This window comes from Stegodyphus dumicola, chromosome 6 (assembly GCF_044657685.1).
Source record: "Stegodyphus dumicola isolate Sdum_Otavi_A_Nest chromosome 6, ASM4465768v1".
Taxonomy (NCBI): Eukaryota; Metazoa; Arthropoda; class Arachnida; order Araneae; family Eresidae; genus Stegodyphus; species Stegodyphus dumicola.
The window spans coordinates 224653617-224676650 of record NC_140773.1 but is presented as its reverse complement, the minus strand read 5'-3'; the positions used below and the strand labels follow the sequence as shown (position 1 = coordinate 224676650).

Here is a 23034-nt window from a genome sequence, read left to right as displayed (position 1 = left end):
GGCTCCTGCAAAAAATCCTCAAAGATTTTCATTCTATTACGATTATAATATGGCTTCAGTTGGTCCACATTGGCAGTAATTTTCTCGCCGTTATTGGCTCTTAACACTACCACTGCTTGGGTAATTTTCTCGATAAGGAATGGACCTTCAAAACGCGGAAAAAATTTCCCCACTTTTTCCTCTGGGGCATTCGATAAAGCATGTTTAATCTTCAAGACTTCATCTCCGACTTTATAATTCACCTCTCTTCTCTTTTGATCATAATAGTATTTCTGTTTTCTTTGGGCTATTTCAGAACTCCCTTTTGCTTCATTTATCAACTTTTGAATATCGGTCATTTTAAACTCTTGTGCCCTTTCCTGTACAAAGAAGAGTTTATCTAAGGGTGTCAAAATCTTTCATCCAAGAAATAGTTCAACAGGTGTTTTCAACGTTGTGTCGTGTTTAGCCGTTCTAGGGGCATATGCAAACTCATTTATATGGTTATCCCAGGTACTGTGATAATTTTTGATATAGCTTCGAATAATTTTAATTACGTTTCGGTTAACCCGTTCCACTATGTTTGACTGCGGACAATACGGGACCATTTTTAAATGGCATATGCCTAGTTTTACACACATTTCCTCAAAAATATTACTAACAAATTGGGGACCATTATCAGAAATAACTTTTAGCGGCGCCCCGTACTTTAAAATATACTTATTTAAAATTGAATCCACTACAATTTTAGCAGAGGCATATTTTAACGGAATCAGTTCCAACCACTTGCTGAAATGGTCCACTATAACTAAAAGATATCGACTTTTGTTAAATTTACTTCTGGGGTAAGGTCCAAGTAAATCGATCCCTATTATTTCATATAGGAATTCTGATTTAACACTATTCAGGAACCCGGCCGGGCGGTAATTAATGTAATTATTAAATTGGCATGTTGGGCATGACTTGACATACGCGATAGTAAACTTTTGCAGTTTGGGAAAAAAAACTGCCTCGCGAACTCTTTGGACAGTCTTTTGCTGGCCCAAATGGCTGGAAATAGGAGAATCGTGCGATTCTTCCAAGATACTAAATCTTAGGCTTGTTGGAATAACGGGCTAAACTCATGATTTTTGTTATTAGTTTTTGTATAGAAAAGAAGTCCATCAATTATTTCATAATTTGCCGCCCTATTTCTTATCGGCACTATATCTTGATGGCTGAAATTTTCAGGGTCAGCTAAAAAATTTATATATATTTTTGAACTTGGGATCTTTTCCCAGTTCAGCTATTACTGTTTCACGAGATTCTAAAACTTTTGATGTAAGCATGGCTATTCTGTCTCTCCGTTTTCATCCAAATTGGTTCTACTTAAAGCATCTGCCACAACATTGTCCTTTCCCGGAGTGTGTTTAATTACTAGATTATACTCTTGTAACTTAAGTGCCCACCTTATTAATCTCGGCGATAAATTTTTTCCAGAATAGAGTCTGGTGACCGCAGTGTGGTCGGTATACACAGTTACTGGAGAACTTCCAAAGTAAACGTGGAATTTGTGTACCGCTAATAAAACTGCTAGAGTTTCTTTTTTCCTTGGCCGAATAGTTTTTCTGGGTTTCATTTAAAGTTCGACTGAAAAACGCTATGGGCTGCCCCTTTTGGGAAAGAACCGCACCAACCGCAAAATCTGAAGCGTCCGCTGAAATTTCTAGTGCTTTATCCCCTTCCGGGAATATTAAAACGGGGGCTTGTGTTAGGGCGTCTTTTAATTTTTTAAATGCCGAGTTGGCTTCTGCTGACCACGAAAACCTAGCTTTCTTCCTCTTTAATTTAAGCAATGGCTCAGCTATTTTAGCAAAATCTTTTATGAAGGATCTATAGTATGAACACATACCAAGAAACAATGATAGCGTTTTAGCTGTATTAGGAACAGGATAATTTTGGATAGCTATAATCTTGGACTTATCGGTTTCAATGCCATTCTGAGAGATTTTAAATCCTAAGTAACGTAGTTCTTTTGCGGCAATTTTACATTTGGATGCATTTACTTTTAAACTAGCTTCGTTTAATAATAAAAATACTTGTTTTAAATCTCTTAAATGTTGTTCCAAACTATTACTTGTAATTATAATATCGTCCAAATAAATGAACGTACTCTTACCAAGGACCGGTCTTAAGACAATGTCCATACATCTCTGGAAAGTTGCCGGTGTGCCGGATAAACCGAAAGGCATCCTAAGAAATGCGTATGTACCAGAATTTGTTATGAAGGCGATCTTGAGGACATCGTCAAGGTTTACCCCAACCTGAAAATACCCACTCGTAAGATCTAATGTGGACATGTACTTCATGAAGGTAATATTGTGGATTACCTCTTCGATAATAGGTAAAGGATATACGGGATATTTTGTGACAGAATTTAACTTTCGATAGTCTACAGCGAAACGTCACCACTTCGGGTGCGTAATCGGGAACTCGTTGTTTTTCTTGCATAGCACTACTGGGCTAGCATAACTGCTAGAAATAGGAGTAATGATTTTATTCTTTAACGTGTCCTTAATATGAATCTCAATTATTTCTTCCTTAACCTTATCGTATCTATACGGCTTCTGCCTTACTGGTTGGGCATCCCCAGTCTGGATTTCATGACTGGTGACCTGAGTGAAACCAGGTACATCACTGAATAAATTTGAGAATTCACTTACCAGAACCTGCAGTTTTTCTTTCTCTTCTGCCGGCAAATGCTGTAGATCAAGCTCCGGGGCCCATTGTCCTTCTTGTTAACTGGTTGCATCGTGACTGTTAGCTTGGCTCCCTGAAAGTCGATTGCGGTTTCTGCCAATCTGAAAAAGTCCACACCAAGGATAACACATGTTTGCAGGTTTCTCATGATATAAAATAAAATTTTTACCTGCTCGTCGTTGATACGCACAAAAAGTGAGACTTTGCCTAGACATTTACACTTTTCTCCTTGGGCCGCTATAACATTAATGTCTTTTGTGCTAAAAATTCTATAACGACGGAAATGTTTCTTGAAAAAATTCTCAGAAATACAGCTGTTTTGCGCATCTGTATCCAAAAGGGCTGTCGCCGGTATATTATTTATTAAAACTTCAATCTTCGGTAAAGTTAAATTTTTAACAACTATGGTGTTTAAATTAATCGCGGAAGGATTTTTCAGGACTTTGGATTTCTTCACCTTCCTTAAAGAAATTCCCCTTAGTTTAAATCTTGCTTAGCTGAATCCTTCATGATTTGCCCAGTTTCGGAGTTTTTCCCCTGCTTTACGATGAAAATTTCGCCATTCGCCGGTCGTCTTGGGGGATCCATCTTTCTTTTGCCATTGCTTTGGCGTGTTCCCGTAGTTCTGTTGTTGATTCTGCTGCGGTTTTGGCGTATTTCATTGACTTCTTCATTCAACTTGGCGACGTCTTTCGTCGTCTGCAGCTCTTCAACTTTCCAAATGCACGGCGAGTTTGAATAATTTATCCAAAGTCGTTGGGTTCCTGATCTCAATGAAATCTTGAACTTGGGGCAGTAGTCTAGGGATTATCACTTGAATGATTTCAGGATCCAGGCGACTTCCATACAAATGCTTGAAAACTTGAATCTTTCTTAAAATAAAATTTGACAAATCTTCAATTTTTTCTTGATATCTGCTAAAACGTTCCGCCTCTAGTCTGGCTCTATCTCGTATGACCGGAAATGCTCTCACCAAAGAACTTTTAAAATTTTCATACGTATACGTGGGGCTTCCTGGTTCACCCAAAAGATTCTTTCCAATATATTTAAACCAATTTAGCTCTTGGCCCTTCAAAGCGCTGGTAGCAAGCGTGACTTTCTGAAACTCGTGGACTGGATATAACATGAAATGTGCATCTAGTTTTTCCAGGAAATTACTTACAGTTATCCTGCCGTCGAAACTTGCCGCTGGTTTCATGGATGCCCGCATAGTTTGCACAGTGTAGCCAAAACCTTCTAGGGCAGGAGATGGTAATTCCGGGTTCTGTACAGGTACTGTTGGTACCTCAGGTTCATCTTCTTGCCTTTCAGGCCATCCTCTTATTTTTCCTAGGGCGCCAGTATCAGGACTTGATGTTCTGTGCGTACCTTTGGCAAACATAATGGTGCTAGTATCAATGTCCTGACTCGAACAGTGAGCTGAATGCAGCTATGTTCTTAAGAGTGCTACAAGAATTACAACGTAAGAAGGGTGTAAAAGACCCTTTTATTGAAATCACTATCCCAACTCGGGAGTGATAACAGAAGAAATAATAATCGCGCTTGGGTCTTGAACAATCAAGCAATTTAAAAGTAAAACTTCAGTAGATATTTAAATAGTCGCTGTCACAGAGCTTAAACGTGAGATTGGCCTATTTATGGTGCATAGCAAGGCTTTGCTAAGTACTAACGCACTTAAATCACTTTGAGGAATAGCACTAAGGCATATGTATTTGAGGAATAGCACTAAGGCGTAAGAATTTAAATACTACTATTCTCGCGAACGTCCACGGAGCCGACGTGGTCTGAGACTAAAAGCTCTCTCTCACTTGAGAAGTTTCTCACTAACCTTAAATACAAAACTTGGCTCCAAAACAAATTAGCATAAAGCTGAACCGTGCGCTCATTCTGAAGGGAAGTGGAAATAAGAGTTCACAGGAAAGGGTAACTTAAAATAAAAAGAAACTGTTAGTTTAACTTAAAACCTCACAGCGTAAACGCTATGGATACGCAGAAAGTTTGTAGCTTTGAGGTCCTCATTATAGATCATTCCGGATTAAAGACTTTGTACTGTATATGTTATATATATACCGTATAACCGTCCGTTATACGGGACTATATATAGTGTTACGAAATGTACAAACGCGGTGAGATGGCTTCCCCGCAAAGATGTTTTAGGGTTGCCATAAAATAGTAAAGAAAGCAGGGTTGCCACATTTGGCAAGAAATTGCCCATGTGGCGACATTTGACGACAAAATTGGCGATATACCATGGACAGATGGACCTTCTGGAACGAATTCTTACTGGTTTAGCCCAGAATGTTCTCGAACACAACCCGAAAGCTATATAAATCCTGCTGGTCCGCAGTCAGTTAGTGTGTGTGCCTCGTCTAGTGAGTTGATAGTCAGTCATTGAGTGATTGTCTCGAAGTCTAGCGCCGAGTTGGTCGTCGAGTGCATCGAGAGAGTCTTTTAGTGCATCGTTGAGTTTTGTCTTAGACTGTCCTGAGTCGAGAGCTATACTCTTGTGTATCATCGAGTGCATCGCGTGGAGAGTCTCGAGAGTATGTGGAGTTCCGAGAACGACCAAGCAGAGTTGAGAGCTATACTCAGGTGCTTGGCAGTGAAGCTGTGTCCGCCGTTGTTGCCGGACAGTGTGAAGGTTGTGTCACTGAACTTGTCAGTGTTTTTATAACAGTTCGATGACTGTAAAAGTGATTTTGGAGCTGTCTGATTAATATTGGTAAATAAAGTGTGTTTTGATACTTCATCAAGTGTCGTCGTTATTCAGTGCAAACCTATGGACCCCGTACGAACGTGAAGGAAGAAAATAACGTAACAACTGGTGTCAGAAAAGAAAGAAGCAACAATATCATAATATAATATGAATCTATCATAATAGAAAATGTTTATTAAATCCAAATAATATTAATATGTATATAATTAAGGAAAGGTTATTGCAAGATTGTGTGTGAGATTAGTTAATGACATTAACAATTAAAATATTAAAATCAATGATATAACAGTGCTACATATGAAGAAAATGTAGGGGTAATAAATGTAAATAAGTTCATTTTTATGCCTTAGTTCTTCTGCTTCAATGGAAGAAACCTACTTCTTCCAGCTGGGTTTTCCGAAAAAGAAACTTTCTAACCCTAATTAGTGAATCAGTAATAACAGTCACATAATTGTTTAGTTGCTTAGTTTATTTATTTATCTATTGTTTAGTTTGATTTGATTATGGCAAAGTATGCAAATCTGCATAAAAGGAAGGACACCTTTGTAGAGGAGTTTTTAAGTAAAACTGGTTTGTATCCACATTACACGGGGGGAAAACAATAAAATGATCATGCAGCCAGCTTGTTTGCTGGGATTCAAACTTGGATCAAACTACAAATATTCAGCAACCACTGGTAAAAAAATGGTTAGCCTCTGGTGTTCTTGTTTTGTTTAGTCATAAACAGGGGCAGGTTAAGTCAGTTTTGAGCCCATAGTGGTAAAATGTTTGGGGCTTCTAAGTATATTCACATACCTATATGCAAGTAATGATAAAATATCATAAATGTACATTACATAACATTATAAATATTTTAATAAAACTGTGATTTGACATTTTTATTTTAAATATTCTTAGATTTACCTTTTTTCGAATTATTGATTTATTTAACTCTTCTTATTCTATTTATAATACTGTTATAGAGTTTCATCTTTTTTCTGACATCTTACTTCTTAATAGTTTTTTTGCTCTTCTTTAGACAGAGAAAGATTTGTCTACAAATGCATTGGGAACTGGAATAGTTAAAACACTAACTAAATTTTATATTAGGAAATGCTGATGACATTTCTCTGCCAACATGATATAGGTACTTACATGGCAGAACTCGTCTTCAGAGTCTTAAAAATAAATAAAACATATTCCACTTCATCATCAAAGTGCATATCTTTGCATTATCATTGTAAAACTCTTTGAACATATCTACACAGACATTTTTTTCTAAATTTGATAAATCTAAATTAAAGAATATTTAAAATTTTCAGCATTATTTTTATATACTTTATTTTTGTGAGCTGTTATAGTGTCACAAATGTTAACAGTATTAAAACTTTCACATGATGAAAGTAATTTAAATCTTTCATTATTTTTATTTAAAAAAAAAATCCCACTATGTCCTAAAATTCTATTTTTTTTTTTAATGGCAGAGATGTCATAATAACCATCTCATTCCTGATGTCAGTTGTTCATGATAAAATCATGCAGCAGAATTTTTGTGAAATTTTAATACAGTCAAAAGTCGTTAATTCGGACTCGTCGGGACTTTGGCGATTCCGGATTATCGATTTTTCCAGATTATAGATCATCAGTTTAAATAGCGTAAGATGGCATGCAGAAATTCTAAAATTAAAAATATGAAACCGTAATTTATGAAATAAAGAACTATTATGATCCAAAGGGTATCAAAATTTACAAAAAAAAGCTTAATATTTATTTGTATACTTTATTAAACATTTCTTTCAATGTAAGTTGTTTAAGTTGCTTCGTTTTATGTGATAATACTTTCTCTTTAATTCTATAAACAGATATAATTTTTTGTTCACTTACAAAGTTCCGCTGTTCAAGTCCCGTTAATTGCTGTGCCGAGAATACCGACTAACTTGTCAGTCGAAATTTTTTCGTTTTCACTAACCTCTCTGTCACATTCTTCATGTCTTTATCCAATTTTTTGCAGCAATTCCACTTTTTGTTTGATGGACATCGAAACATACTTTCGTTTTGTACGATCCTTTGGGAGCTCCAGAATCAAAAATTCTATTTGACATAATCGAAAGTTCAAGTTTACTTTTATAGTATTGCTCTTACAGTCTGCAAAAAATAATAAGCCGGATCCAATTCGAAAATTAAGGAACAACGCAATCATCAACATTAACTGAAATAGATAATTAGATAATTTTAGCTTACACCGTCCATTATACATAAAACGCGCACACGAAAACGTATTCTGCGCTTGCGCACACGCAAATGCGCAGTCGTAAGAGGTCTTATGCGCACGCGTAAATGCCTGTGCGCATGTGTCAACGTGGCGCATGCGCAGAAAGTTTTTAGCTTTGAGGTCCGAATTATAGATCATTTCGAATTATGGGTGTCCGAATTAACGACTTTTGACTATATATCAGTTTATTTAAATAGGGTACACTCAGTTGATTGTAGGGATTTGCTTGTGACATTCATTCCTTGCAGAATGATATTTCATATTATAGTCATGATTAATGTTTAATATTTACAGTTTTTTTTTAACCAAGGTGTAACCTTTGCTACATTTATTTTCTTTTCTGAACTAGAATACAGATGCCAGATGCATCCATACAGATACATACTCTTTCATATGGTTGTAACCAGTTTTCAGTGCAATTATTGCATTTGTTCCTGCCGACCATCTGTTATCGGATAATTTTTTCACCGATAAATTCGTTTCATATTTTCCCAGCTTTCTATCAAAAATTTATAGCAGGGGGGAAAAAAGTAACTTTTGTGCAAACATAAAATATTGAGCAATGATGCTGCAATTTTCTGCTGCAAAACTGCTCTCTAAATTTAAAAAAAAAAAAAAAAAAAAAAAAAAAAAAAAAAAAAAATCACACTTGAAATAAAAAAAAATCACACTTGAAATTCAGTATTTAACATGCGCCTGCAATCCTGAGTATTTTTCTGATAGATTTGCTGGGTTGTCATTTGTTTGCCTTTGATGAAGTTTAATGTCAGTAACTAATTTTGCCAAAGCAGATGACACCTGTTCCAAATAAGATGCTGTATATTGTTTAATCAACATAAATCTTTTACGTCTTTTCTTTTACATCACCACTTAGCAATATGTACCTTATAATTAAAGTCAGTTGATCAATGCGTGAAATGACTTACATTTTTTTGTCTTTCATTACTGTATTTTTCTAAAAAATGATGCTGCAATTCAAAAATTGTTATATTAACTGACATACAACAAGTATATGAAAAAATTTTCCGTTTTGTTTGAATTTTGACTTTCTCTGTAACTTATAAACATTAACATTTGAATTCTAGTTGAGTCAATAATTTTCTAGTTGATATAGTTTTTATCACACGTCTTTTCATTAATTTCTTTGTGTTCTATCTGTCGCAACAAATCCAATTTGTTTCTGTTAAATACTGAAAAATCTTTTATGCACAGTACATGTTTCAATCTTTAAATGTAAAATTAGGGAAGGGCCAAAATATATTCACACACGCGAATGCAGCCCCTCCAAAAAACTTAATGTTAATTTTTTTTTTTTTTTTTTACTTCCAATGACTAGGCAAAAAGTTGACATTGACTGCTGTATCTGTGAGCCCAGATTCAAAACTTGGAGAAGTCATGAATGCTTGTAAGCATATAGTGTCTGGGTGGTAAGGAGCGCTGAAAATAGACGATGAGCTGAAAGTCCTCTTGAGAGGGTGGTGATAGGGCAACAAAGGTGGGAGACCCTCGCTTTGCTTCCCAGAATGTTCTACCTTGAAACTTGAGTGAAAGCTTAACAGTTAGCAGGGCCCAACAACAGCTAATATATACATATGGAAATGCACAGGTGCTGGCCTTGCTTCAACTTGTACCTGTTGACACAGATTGAAAGAAAAATTGCAGATTTTGTATTTTCTCTCTGTGTCCCTCTTTTTAACCCACCCTCAAAATAGTAGAATCAAATTTTAATAAATGAAATATTAATATGTTGTTTTGTTGTACTGTTGCTACTAAACCATTTGATCAGAATATTTGTAATAACAGTGTACATAATAGCACTAATGTAATAGCTGTGCTGTCTCATTATGGAAATGAAGTCATTTTGCAACAAGGTGCAGTGATTTAAATTCATCTTCTGTATAATACTCTATTAATCAGGATGTAAATTGAAACCATAATTTATAAAACAAAATCATGCTTCGTGATGTTCCCAATACTTTTATGAAGGTGGCATGGCTAAAATTAACCCTCTCAGCATTACGGGCGGAAAATTCCATACAGAAAGTTGCCTTCCACATTCATTATACATGAAAATTTCTGCTAGCTTTTAACGTATCTGATTTCAGTTTGGATGTATATTGGAAAAAAAAGGAATCAAGGTACAAAATGAAAGAGTCATTTTTTAATTAAAATCAAGAAAATATAACTTATTCATGACATTTTGAGGAACTTTGAAATTTCAGGGCTAAACCCATAATGCTCAGAGGGTTAACAAATGAACTTAAAGGTGCAGGATATTTTATGCTGGAGCACCATTGGGAAAGTTTTGCATTGATGTGCACTGGGAAACCTACATAGAAATGGAATTACTATTTTGAAAGTCATGCAAGTCAGTCAGTTTGAAAGTCAGATTTATTAGGCCATTCGATTAGTAATAAGAGAAAAATAAAGGTTAACATATTTGTGGCATACATATTTGTATTAATATATTTCAACATAACAAATAATTGATATGATGTAAAAATAGCTTTCACGAATGAATACACCTATAAAGAATAATATACTTTTTCATTTGCAGTGGAGAAAATTTAAATTTAGTATTTCGCATTTTTTTTAATAATTTAATCCCGATACTTGTTTTAGGCTAATTTGCGTGCATTGTGAGTCTATCAAAATGTTCAAATTAATATCTTTATAGTTAGAAATGTTGACTCGTTTCTACGTCACGTAAATTAAATAAACATTAATAAAGCCTTATACAATGCACAGTTCACTTATTGAAGCATTGGATCCGAATTCTAAGCGAGCAGGCACAATGCTACACCCACAAGGCAGCAGCCTGATTTGTAACAGCCATTGGTAGCTTTTGTTCAAAGTACCTCCAAACTTTATAAGGAATAAGGAATGTTGTTTGCTGATTAGTGGCTCATCAACAGTTTTCGATAAAAGATCTTCGGTGATGCTTTCAAGCAGAATGTTTGGAAATCTTTCACAGTGGTCATTTCTGTAACAGTATCCGAAACTGACCAGTATTTCTTAGTAAATTAAAAATTAAACACATCAGTGGTGGTTATTTTCTGTTAAGCAATCACCTCTATGAGAAAACAAAATTGCTTGGACCTGCAAGGGGTTGTTTTTGGGAAGTTTCAGTGCATAATTTCTAAGAACAGAAAAAATAAGTGTGGAGACATTGAGTATTTTTTGAAAATAGGAGAGATGAAAAATGTGCAATGCCCTTGCTGGGATTCAAACCACAATGCTACACCCACACAAGACCTCTCGAATACGTGTTGAGCATGCTGACCGTTATACCACGCAGGTATGCTAAGGAGGTGGTAGAAATACCTTATATACTTCCCCTTTTAAAGGGCAACTGGAGATTAAGGAGACCCAATTGCCAAATCCTGGTGGGGGAGAATCATCATCCGCCTACTTTTTTAGTTCGGGCACCACTGTAGAGACATAAGGCATTTTTAGAAAGCAGGAGAGATGAAAAATGAGCAATGCCCTCACCAGGATGGTTATTCTATGCTACGAGAGTCGACAGCAAGTTGTGGGCCGCCAGATGTTGCTGCTGTGAAAAATAGGTCTGCCCGACATCTTATATTCTCCGAGTATGGAAGTTGTCGAAAGCACGTGAAAAAGGTGTTGCCGCGTCGTCAATCAGGTTTGTGCAGTTGATGTACTAAGTAGACAATGGCTTTGTATGTGTTTTTGCTGCTGATTTTTTTCATATTTAAACGAAGAATGCGGTCGTGGATCTCTGAATCGATGAATTTATAGAAAATATGTTTTCTATTCTTCTGGCTTTTGCTCTGCCAGAAGATGTTTTTATTGCGTATTTCAGATTGCCAAAATATATAGTTATTTTAATTTGCAATGAACTGAGAGAGTATTTAGAGACAGATTCAGAAAACATAAACATAATTTCTACTGAAAGAAAGGTTATTTATAGTATTCCTGAAATTATACATATAAATTGTAATTATATGCTTTAAAAATGTAGAAGATAATAAGTTTATCAAACACGTAAACCTTCTTCATTTAGTTCGATTTATGTACAGCAAAAATTATGTTTATTTTAAAATCTAACAGCTGAATACCTTACGAACAATATTGTGGACACAAAAAGGAATGTCGTTCATTATTACGCGAAATTCACACTACTGTAAAATAAAATTAAAAAAAAAAAGTTATAAAACTATAAAATAGCTTTATAATATTTTTTCAGTAGTAGTACTATTACTAGTGTGATACTTTTAAAAACAAGTTTTAGTTCAGAAGGGCTATTAATTTCGTTTTGCCATTTTGTGGCGTCTCACAGTAAATGGCGTTTCACTTTTTAAACCATTGCCACCAAATATTATCGCACTGTATTATATGTAAAGAAATTAAATAATGAGGAATCTGCATAAATGTATGAATGTTTCTCGCACTGTGATAAAACAATGGTACCTAGAGCCATGAAATTTTGAATTTTGAATAATGTAATCCTCCATCCTAATAAAGGCATCCGGAAGCCCAAATTTGGAACTGGAAATTTGTTTTATTATCTATTTCATATTTTGTAAAGCATTTAAGAGTGTTTGATTACGAAAACGATTTCAAAGTGAGCAATGGCAACATTGTACGAAAAAAAAAAAAGAGGAAAAAAACATTTTCATCTCTAGCGTGCGAGACTGTGTATCAGAAATTCTAAAGATATGCTCTTTTTAAATTATGTGATATTGCTGTTGAATTGAATTTTATGGTTAAAATGCGAAGAACATGATATTTAGTAAATAAAGGTAACATGCAAAACGTTAAAAAAACAGCCCTTTGGAAGTAATATAAAATTTGAAGGCCTTTCAGTTTTTTTTTTTTTTTTTGCGTGTGTGTGTGCGTGTAATTTTATTATAGTTTAAAACTGGTTTCTAAGGGAGGACTTTCTGAGGGAAACTGACTCGTATACACATTACACATCATTAAAGCCACGAAAATGCCGATGCGGCCAGCTCGTCGCGAGATTCGAACTTCGGACCAAATTACCTGCGTTTAACAACTCTACCACTCGGCCGCTGGTGGGCATATTAGCTGGATTATAGTGCATTATTATTGTATTATGCTATAAAGTAATAATGCTATAAGACTGAGGGTTTGTTCATGGAATACAGTCAAAAGTCGTTAATTCGGACACCCTTAATCCGGATTATCTATAATCTACAATCTACAAGCTACAAACTTTTTGCGCATGCATCGCGATGATGCTTGCACGTAAGACTTTTACGGCTGCGAATATGCGTGTGCACATGCGCAAAATACCTTTGCGAATGTGCGTTTAATGTATAACGGATGGTATAAGCTAAGCTAAAATTATCTAATTCAGTTAATGTTGCAGATTGCGTTGTTCCTTAATCTTCGAATTGGATGCGGCTTATTATTTTTTGCAGACTGTTAGAGCAATTTTATAAAAGTAAGCTTGAACTTTTGATTATATCAAATAGAATTTCTGATATATATTTACTAATATGTAAAGGATTTACAAAGCGAAAGTATGTTTCGAAGTCCATTGAACAAAAAGTGGAACTGCTGCAAAAAATGGATAAAGGCATATCCTTTGTTTATCTAACCATTCCGAAATCTGTTTATCAATTTCACGCTGCTGTGCGGTGCGCAATGAATTGGAAGTTGATCTGTCAGCACTATCCTTATCTTCAGGGCAGATGTTTTTATTTTATTTGGCTTATAATTTCTTACTAAATGTAGTATTTCATCTCGATGTACTCCGTCTTTGATATGATTTAAATCAAATTCCTTGTCATTATAATTCGCTTCCGATAGCGAAGAAAGTGACACAGATGTTATTGAAAACGAAAAAATTTCGATTGACAAATTAGTCGGTATTCTCGACACAGAAATTGTAGGACTTGAACAGCGGAACTTTGTAAGAAATTATGTCTGTTTATAGAATTAAAGAGAAAGTATTATCACATAAAAAACGAAGCAACCTAAACAGCTTACGTTGAAACAAATGTTTAATAAAGTAAACAAATAAATATTAAGCTTTTTTTTGTAAATTTTGATACCCTTTAGATCATAATTGTTCTTTATTTCATAAATTACGGCTTCATATTTTTAATTTTATAATTTCTGCATGCCATCTTACCAGATTTAAACTGATGATGTATAATCCGGAATCGCCGAGATCCGGGGGGGGGGGCAACTGTTCGTAGCGGAGTTCTCATTTTTATGTTGTAAAAGAAATATTTATTATATTTTTTTTTAATGTGTCGAAACGCTGGTTTGACAAGGACTTCGACTACACTGATTATTTTTACTTTAGTACTTGCATTGTGAAAATAATATACTATTTTTTAATTATTTTCACAGAATAAAATCTTTTGAGAAGGAAGAATATTTAAAATAAGCAGTTCTTATATATATGAGAAATTAAAGTAACAGCAACGTAATATTAAAAAAAAAGTATTAGTAATTGTGTGACAAAAATTGCAATACAAATTAATCACACATACAGGATAGATTAGTATAATTTTGTTATATATTATATATTGAAAAAATATTTTCGTTCATGTTAATTATAGAATAAATTATTTAAAATAAAACATTTTGATGCATGTGTGATAGCTGAATACAGCAGCAATCGGCCATACTGTAATAGCAAATGAATTTTATTTCTTTTCCTGAAAGAAATAATTAACATAGAAGAAGAATATAAAAAAATGAGAAATATTAAGAAATATTTTCTTTCCAATTTCTTACTTAAAGAACTATTTTTTCTAATTTTAATTGCAAAATAAATTGAATGAAAACACAGTTTTAATGCAAGCATGGGGGGAAAATAAGTAAATAAAAAGAACTTAGTTTGCTATTAGATTGTAATGCAAATTAATCATATTATAAATTTAAATGATTAAAATTGTTTATTTCTAAAAAGATTTGAAGTAACCTTAATTCATTTAACTCTTATCTATTTACCTTTGCTTTCATGGTATCCCACATCACTCTTTATTTCTTAGCCCTAAATTCCTGTGTTAACTTTCCCCTTAAAAAACAGGATTTTCCTTCACATAACACAGCAGCATATTCTGCTGCATGTTAGTCATAATACTGTTTTGTGCCATTTTTTTCGAACTTCAAATGGAGCATGTGAGTTAGTGAAATAATGGGAGAATATTCCTAGAACTTCAGCCAGTGAGCGTTATAAATTTCATCACTTGTCTGTACTGCGATTGGTCTAAAGCTCCTTGAAGCCTTGTCCCCTTTCAGTAAAGTCAAATGGACCCACCCGCCCACCAACTGAGGGCTCCTTGAAGCCTTGTCCCTTTCAGTAAAGTCAAATGGACCCACCCGCCTACCAACTGAGGACCACAGAATGGCTTTCTCTGATAAGTTGTGATGGCTGTCCATACTGGTTTTTTTTGAGTCAATATTGTTCGCTCAAGTTGTAGACAGATTCAGTGATCCTAGAATAGGCATTCAGGACTCGAACCACAGACCTCTCGAATACGAGTCGAGCATGCTGACCACTACACCACGAAGACATGCTAAGAAGGTAGGAGAAATACTTTATATAAGTAAATAAGAGAATTTGACAAAATTTAAGATGTCATTACTTTTTTGATTTGTTACTTTTAAGTGAAAAGAATGGTGATTATATTATTTTATTGATCTAATTGTAACAAGTAATCTAGATTGATTATCAGTGTGTGTTCTTAGGTCTTTCGAAGCTCGGGGTCGCCTGGTGGCTTCAAAGCATTCAACCTGCCTCTGGTTATAAATCTAGGTGTATGAATATGCAGATTTAAAAAAATTTTTTCAAGTGTAAAACTATTTTCTTAATTTATTATTTTTCCTTAAAGAAGTTTATTTTGCTCTAAAATCTGATAAGCTAATGCTGCAGTTATAGATGCTCTGCTTTAAAATTAAGCTTTTGCTATTTATTTTAAGTGGTTTGTTTGTTAATTTGCAAAAGAATTTTAAGTTGAATAAATTAAATGATAAGAAAAATTAAGTGTATTTAAATGTTCAGTAAGAATTTATAGTACATAAATGAAATTTAATCAGTTCTTAAAATAAATATGTAGAAGGTACATATAATTATCTTAATTTGAATTAATGAAAGATGGTAATTGTATAGATATGACTGCTAAGTACTGTTACTTTGCCTGAATGCAGCCTGCAGATGGGTTGGCTGCATTAAGTGTTAAGAACATACATTTTTAAGAGTACTTAATACCTGTAGTTTTTTAGAGTACTCACACATGTAGTCAGTGCATTGAGAAAAATATTCATTTTGAAGCACCTGTTTCAGTTCTCAAATGATGAATTTTAAACTAAGTATCATTATCTAAAAAATATGCAGTAGTGCACAAAAATAAGGTGTTTGTGTATTTGCAGTTGCATTAGCAAATAAAATTACTTTTTTATGTTACAGATAAATGCTATGGAATAAAAATTCACATATTCTAATGCTGTAAGTGGGAAAAAGTCAACAATCTTCTTTTTTTCAAAAATTTTTTCATTTAATATAATCATTTACTAGTCATATTTTGAAGTCTTGAGAATAAACATTAAATGATTTAAAAACTATTTGAATACATATCAAAGGTTAAGGATTTAATTGAATTTTAATATTGAGTTAATTTTACTGTAATCTATTAATTACCTGGAAGTAAAATTTGAATTTTACAATTTTTAAACAATTTTTGTAAGTTTTTGGGATTTTTCCATTTTTTAATAGATAATTTTTGTTAATCATATTTTCTCAGTTTTAGTTTTATATGACAGTTACTAAAATTAAATTATACTTCTTTGAATTTAACCAAATAATCGAGGAAGAAAGGAGAAAAATGTAAAGTATAGTTAATTTTGTATTCCTATTTAAAACTGAATTTTTCAGTATTGTATGAAATATGCAGATAAATAAACTGAAATTTCAGTTTTCTAATTTTTACATAGCATTTATCACATCTTTAAGGTGGCATACATCCACATATATATATATATATATATATATATATATGTATATATATATATATATATATTTAATTTATGCTTATTTTTTTGCTAGCAAAATTCCGATAAAAAACATTTCTTTGTAAATACTTTTTGCAAATTATCATTTGGAAGCAGTCATGGTATCAGAAATAAAATTAACCGTTATTGAGAAGTTTTGATGTGCTGAACCCGGCTGTAGTAGTTAAAATAGTTCATCGGTTGAAATTTTGAAGATTTATGACGATATTTTTCTCAGAAAAGTATATCATGTAGTCATACTTCGTATTTATATGAGGAAATGTTTTTACAGCGTGTCTAAAGGTTAATTTGATGCGAAAGTACTCGCTAACCAGTTTGGCGACTTAACGACCAAATTTGGCGACTCAGTTTAATATTTAAATATATTTGGAGACTAAGTGAATTAACTTAAGAACTATTAATAATCTTTTAATTACATCATTAAAATCTGTCTCCCTATGGCTGAGGTGCTATGTATTGTTAACATATTAAACGCCATGTCAGTCACCGGCGACTGTACTTTCTCTACTTTCTGTTCTGACTGATGCTATGCTTTCTGTTCGGATCGCGCCAGTCATCCGTGTCTGACAGTACGCTTTTCGTTCAGGCCGATATACAGTTTAAAAAATTATGTACGTCTGTCAAATTCTAGAGACACTTTCGGCCGCTAGCATATCGGTGAAAAAGGATATCGCGGACTAAACGGACATAGGAAGGAAGACAAAACCGGCATAGCGCTTGACTTGAACAAATTGGATGCACAGGTTTTCCCGATGTGGTAATATAAAGGTACACTGTCCCTCAAAACATTTTCCACGAAGACACCTTAGCTCTAATGTGCTTTATTGGAAAATAGTCCGTATGTATTCGTAAGTTTTAGTGTCAAACTAAAACTTACGGACTTCCTCGTGTTAGTATTTTCCTTCGATTCATTCGAAAGAAAATACTAACACGAGGTTCGTGGTCATCAGAACATTGTCCCTTTGAAGTTAGAGAAACCTGTGATGGAACTTTGACGCCGAATAATAGAGTATTACGCCGGGATGCGAACCCCGGACCAAACTACCAGTATTTAGCGACTTTACCGGCCGGCCGGTGGTGGGCGAAGAATACATCAGTAGGCATTTCAAAAAGAAGAACGAGACCATCGTTAAACGCTGCCAATGAACCTTATTTTAAGAAACGAATAGAAAAACACTTGGTTGAAATTCTCGTATGTGAGCAAACGGAGCTGATGTTTAATTTCCACACGCTTTCTGAATGAAAATATAATTGTTCAGAATGCGCCAAGAAAAAAGAGGTACAGAAACAATATTTCAATGCGTTTTCTTGATATCTTAAAAAATCCTCAATGACATCGCTTCTGTTTTTTGTTGCCTTAAAAATATATATCCAGAACTACATATTTATAAATTTAGCTTATTCCCATATAACTTATTACTTTTCTACGAGGTTAACAGAATGTACGTATTTTTTATTTACGTTATTACAATTTTTAAAACTTTCGTAGGTTGTATTACCGTAGATCGTAAAATATTCTCACGTTATTATAGTTCGTATTTTTTTCTGATGGCGTTTTTAGTGAATTCTTGATAGTTTGAAAGGCCGCAAAATTTAAAATATGGGTTTCCCGTTTAATCAGCCCTCGAAAAGCGGTTGGCTTAATTGATCTGATGTTCATGCTGTTAATTTACAGAAAAATGCCAGAGATGAGATAAGGAAAACGTTAATCCATGCAAAAGCGTTTCTGTTTTCGTAATTTAAAACTAGCTTTCATATTTTAATTAACACTTATCAACATAGTTTCACTTCAGACGAAGTGAAACATTAGATTAGATACTTATATATGTTCGTTGGGAAAGGATGGAAACAGGAAAAAATCTCCCTCCTCCAACATATGATCATTGCCAGACTCACAAGGAGAAATTGTTTAATATCTCTCAACGAGGTCTCTAGTTAGATCTCGTAGGCGGAAGTATCATTTTCCTTTTCGGACAGAACTGATACTCTTCAATTAACCTTGGCTGGGTGATTCATGTTGATGAAGTGCTTTGGGGAGGGAGAGAGGTTGAATGAAGAATCTGGTCGATGGGTCAACCCTTTTGCTCATGCGCTGCTGTGTTGAGAGGGAAGGGCATTTAAATCTGTCTTGTACAGTTACAGTTTTCTTCAGCGGGCTTTTAAATATCGCGTAAACCAGCGTGAAAATATTTCTAATTCTGAAATTTCATTGGAAACTTGTCTAACTTAAGCATCTATGGAATGGCCAATTGTGGTTTAATATTTGTATAAAAAAGCAATTTTTCAACTGTTGCTTCAAATGTACATTAAAATGTCTAAATCAAAGCTGCCGAATTCTTTCACACGTGTTATGTTAGTTGTGAAATATATTTCTTTAATATGTAATGCGTAATTTAAAATGGCGGACATGAAAATAATGTAACATTTGTATGCTGAGACATAATTTCTATAAATTTCGGAATCACGTAGAAACCGGAAGAACGGATAGTGCTTTGAGGTATTTATGCCTTGTTATTATCATTAATTGAAACTTCAAATTTTATACGAGCCATTTTTGATAAGTAATGCCAGTAATGGACATCATTTAAAAGATGGTGAATGGTGAGACAAAGTAAATGTGTTTTTATAGTAGTACCAATTTTTTTTTTCATTTAGGGTTGTAAAACTGTATATAAAACATGTATATATATATATATATGTAAAATAAATTCTTAGTTTTAATTTATAGTAGCCCTTTTAAATCTCATATTTAATTTGGTTATTTCACCTTTCTGTTCTAAAAACGGTAACATGCTGTCTTGTTTCAAAATTAATCCTTGCCCATGGTTTTTATATAACGCTAATTATGCATGTACTCACATAATGCTTGAGTCAATAATCATAAATATTTAGTTATAAAGATGCTAGGTACACAGATGTAATTGATCAAATACTAGCCTGCCAGTTAATACTGTGTCTGCATCAACTATTCTCGTAATATACTGTAGTTAAATCAGCATTTCACTGTTTTTTTTTTTTTTTTTTTCCCCACATAATGTACGAATCTTACCTAATTTAATTTTTCCATTTCCAGAGACTAAGAATTTGTGTAGGTTAATTATATATAAACTTTGTTGATGTTTTAGCCATAAACTGTGTGTGTATAAAATTCTTTCAAAGTGGAAGAACCTGACGAGGCCAATCACAACAGTTCTTATGTTTTAGACTAAAGTGAATATGTGGTTATATTATACTGTAATTTGATGCACACAAGATGAAAAGGTTCATTAACAGAGCTTGTTTCTTTTTTTTGTGGACTGCAAGTCGAATTTTAAGGTTTAAAAAAATTAATAAAATTAAGAGAACTGGCTAATTATAGAGAAACGGCTAATGCATTTTGTTTCTAGAATTTAATTTGTGTATTTTGCATTTTGTGAAAAATAATGTAATAGAAAGAGAGATTGCACAGTTCCAGTTAAAGGATTTTTTAGAATTACGGTTCCATGAAAAAACATTTTAAGAGGATTACGTGATCATAATCAAGTTTTCTTGTATAATAATTTAATTGACTAACTGCTAAGTTTGATTTGTTTTAAGGTCATGCCATTATTTGAACTTAGCCGTAAAAATCGAAAGGGAAAACAAGAAAGCTGCTTATTTTTACACGTCTTATCTGTAATGCGGTCTTTTATAAACTTTGTTTCTCTTTGACCTTAGCGAATTATGTATGACCCCCCTCCCCCCATGCTCTAACCATCCAGCTATGCTTTTACAGGAAGAAGAGAATATTGTGCGAAGTTCGTTTCTCAAATATTTTATTTGTGTACTGAAACACAACGAGTTTTACACTTCTAGCAGTCATTTTATTCAGTGAGCATTCAGCGAGCGATGAACCGTATGTCGTAGAGAAACTTTTTTTCTTGTCATTTGGACTCCCGCCAAGTTTAAGCGAGTTACTGGAGCTTCCGAACAACGTGATGATGTCACGCTTGTAGGGGAGCACTTTCCGTTTCGCGCCAATAGCAGCTGTTCTTTCAGATCTTGGGTTGAAAGCGCAGGACCCAAATGGCGGCAAACTATTCTAGTTTCTAAATTGCAATTCTTGTCTTCAATAACTAGTCCATTTTAGAGAAATTTTGTCATGCTGTTCAGTTAAAAATTTGGTTGTACAAGTTCTACATCTACTTTTTGGTGAGTGAATATTTTAATTGCGATTATTCGTGTACAAACTTTGCGCATGTTGGTTTTGTTTACTTTTTAAATATGGGACTGGACCCCTCCTTTGCCCGGTCTCGTTTTTCAAGGGAGTTTTGGAAATTTTATTTATAAGCGTATGTTTTCATTCTGTGTTTACATTTACAATGCAAGTATTTTGGGTCGAACCGCTTAGGGTTTGTGTAATGTTCTGAAATCATGAAAAAGCCTTTCGTAATTTTATTTCAAGCTGTAGATACAGCAGTGATAGCCGCAAAAATCTGTAATTTTATGGAAAATGTAATATGCGCATTGTATTAGTTCGCGCAAGATATGCTTAAATTTTTATATTTTATAAATGAATGTAAATAACAGTTTAATAATAAACCAATTCCATTTTAAATAAATTTATTAAATAATACTTAGATTTTTAAAATTATTTTTTTTAAAATTGAACATAATTTCAGATTGAAGTTGTCTTTTGTTAGTTATTAAATAATTTAAATATTAAACTTTATGTGGATTGAAAAAGAGTATCTTCTATCCTTTTATCTGTTCACATAAAGTCTTAGAAAGTCTTTCACGAAGGCATCCCGCTCCTTAGGCAGATAGCCCTCGCCCTCGACTGCATTGCCATAATCAAACAAACCCAGAGCTATAGCTAGGGTATTCTGCACCTGGGGACAGTTGGAAATTTCATGCCTTCTTCTGTTTATCAAGAATGGAAAATATTTCATTTTAAAATTTCACAAAATCAGTTTGGTACCCTCTGGATGCTGTGCCCGGGGCAGATGTCCCCCCATTTGTTTCCTTCTAGCCGCAGCCGTGTATAAACCAAACCAAACCAAACCAAACCAATCATATAAATGTATGTTTTCATTTAAATCAAGGCTCAAAGAGTTTTTTTTTTTTTTTTTTTTTGCAGGTAATACCTTTTATGAAAATTAAAATATATTTCTGCAGTTACATCTGTGTTTTTATAATTTATACATAGTTAGTGAAATTTTGGCTTCTCTTTAACTATTTTAATATGTTGCCAAGAAATGGATGAAATTATTAAGTATAACAATTTGATTAGAATTAGCCATATTAATCAGTAATAGAACAAATATACATAAAAAATATAGCTGAGTCTTAATTATTTGACCTTTGGTTACCTCACATTCTGTATTATTTGAGATATAAAGGAAATTGAAATACTTAATTATAATGTTTTTTTTATATTTTAGTAATATATCTCCCCCTCCCCCGCTACTGCAACTACAGCAACAACTATGTCTACTATATTTATAATTCAAAACTATGCTCTCAAAGTAAATCTTTTAATTTTTTCACAGAACAGCTTTTTCAGTATTTATGGAGTACATGTTATCACTTTTAATATTCCTAACTCCATTTCTTTTTTTACTAAGCCACATTTGTATAGTGCACTGTGTAACAACCCATTTTATTTTTGAATGAAATAATTTTACTACCATAGCATAAGATAATGAAATATGTACTCATTCCCATGTTCAATAATTATATATATGGTTATGTTTTTTCAGATTTGAAAGTTAATAAAAACTTATCTATGGTATTTTGATGTTATTAAATATTTCCATTTACCTGACTACCATTAATTCTCCATGCCAGATAATTGTGGCCTTGTTGTAGCATTTTGAAAGGATAATTTTATAGTTGTGTTAGTTGTTTAAAGTGGCAAAACACACGAGGACTGTCTGCCTAAAGGATAATTTTTTTTTGGGGGGGGAGGAGGCTAGGTCATATTCATGTTACACATGAAGAAAACCATAAAAAGCAATGATGCAACTAGCCCATTGGCCTGAATTCAAAATATCAATATTTAGCAGTTTTAACCACTTGGCCACTTTTCTGTTTTGTGATTATAACTAGCATTTAATTTATTCCTAAGTAATTTCAGTTAAAGGGTGTAGATTTTAATTAAATAGTAGTTCTTATTAGGCCATATCATGTTTTTGTTATTATTAAAAAATGCTATTAAAAGTGTTAACTGAGTAAGTATAATTATAGAATTTTCAGTTCTCGATGTGCCCACCTGCAGCTGGGCAGTAAAGTTGCTGAACACTGGTAGTTCCAACCTGGGTTTGATAACTGCTGAATGGTTATAACTGGCTGCGTGGGTGTTTTCCCTATGTAT

General features: G+C 33.6%; 1 protein-coding gene across 1 annotated transcript in view; it reads left to right on the top strand.

The window, feature by feature from the left end:
• Positions 1-23034, top strand: part of LOC118184882 (uncharacterized) — a 156067-nt gene that overhangs the window by 34340 nt on the left and 98693 nt on the right. The window lies entirely within an intron of this gene.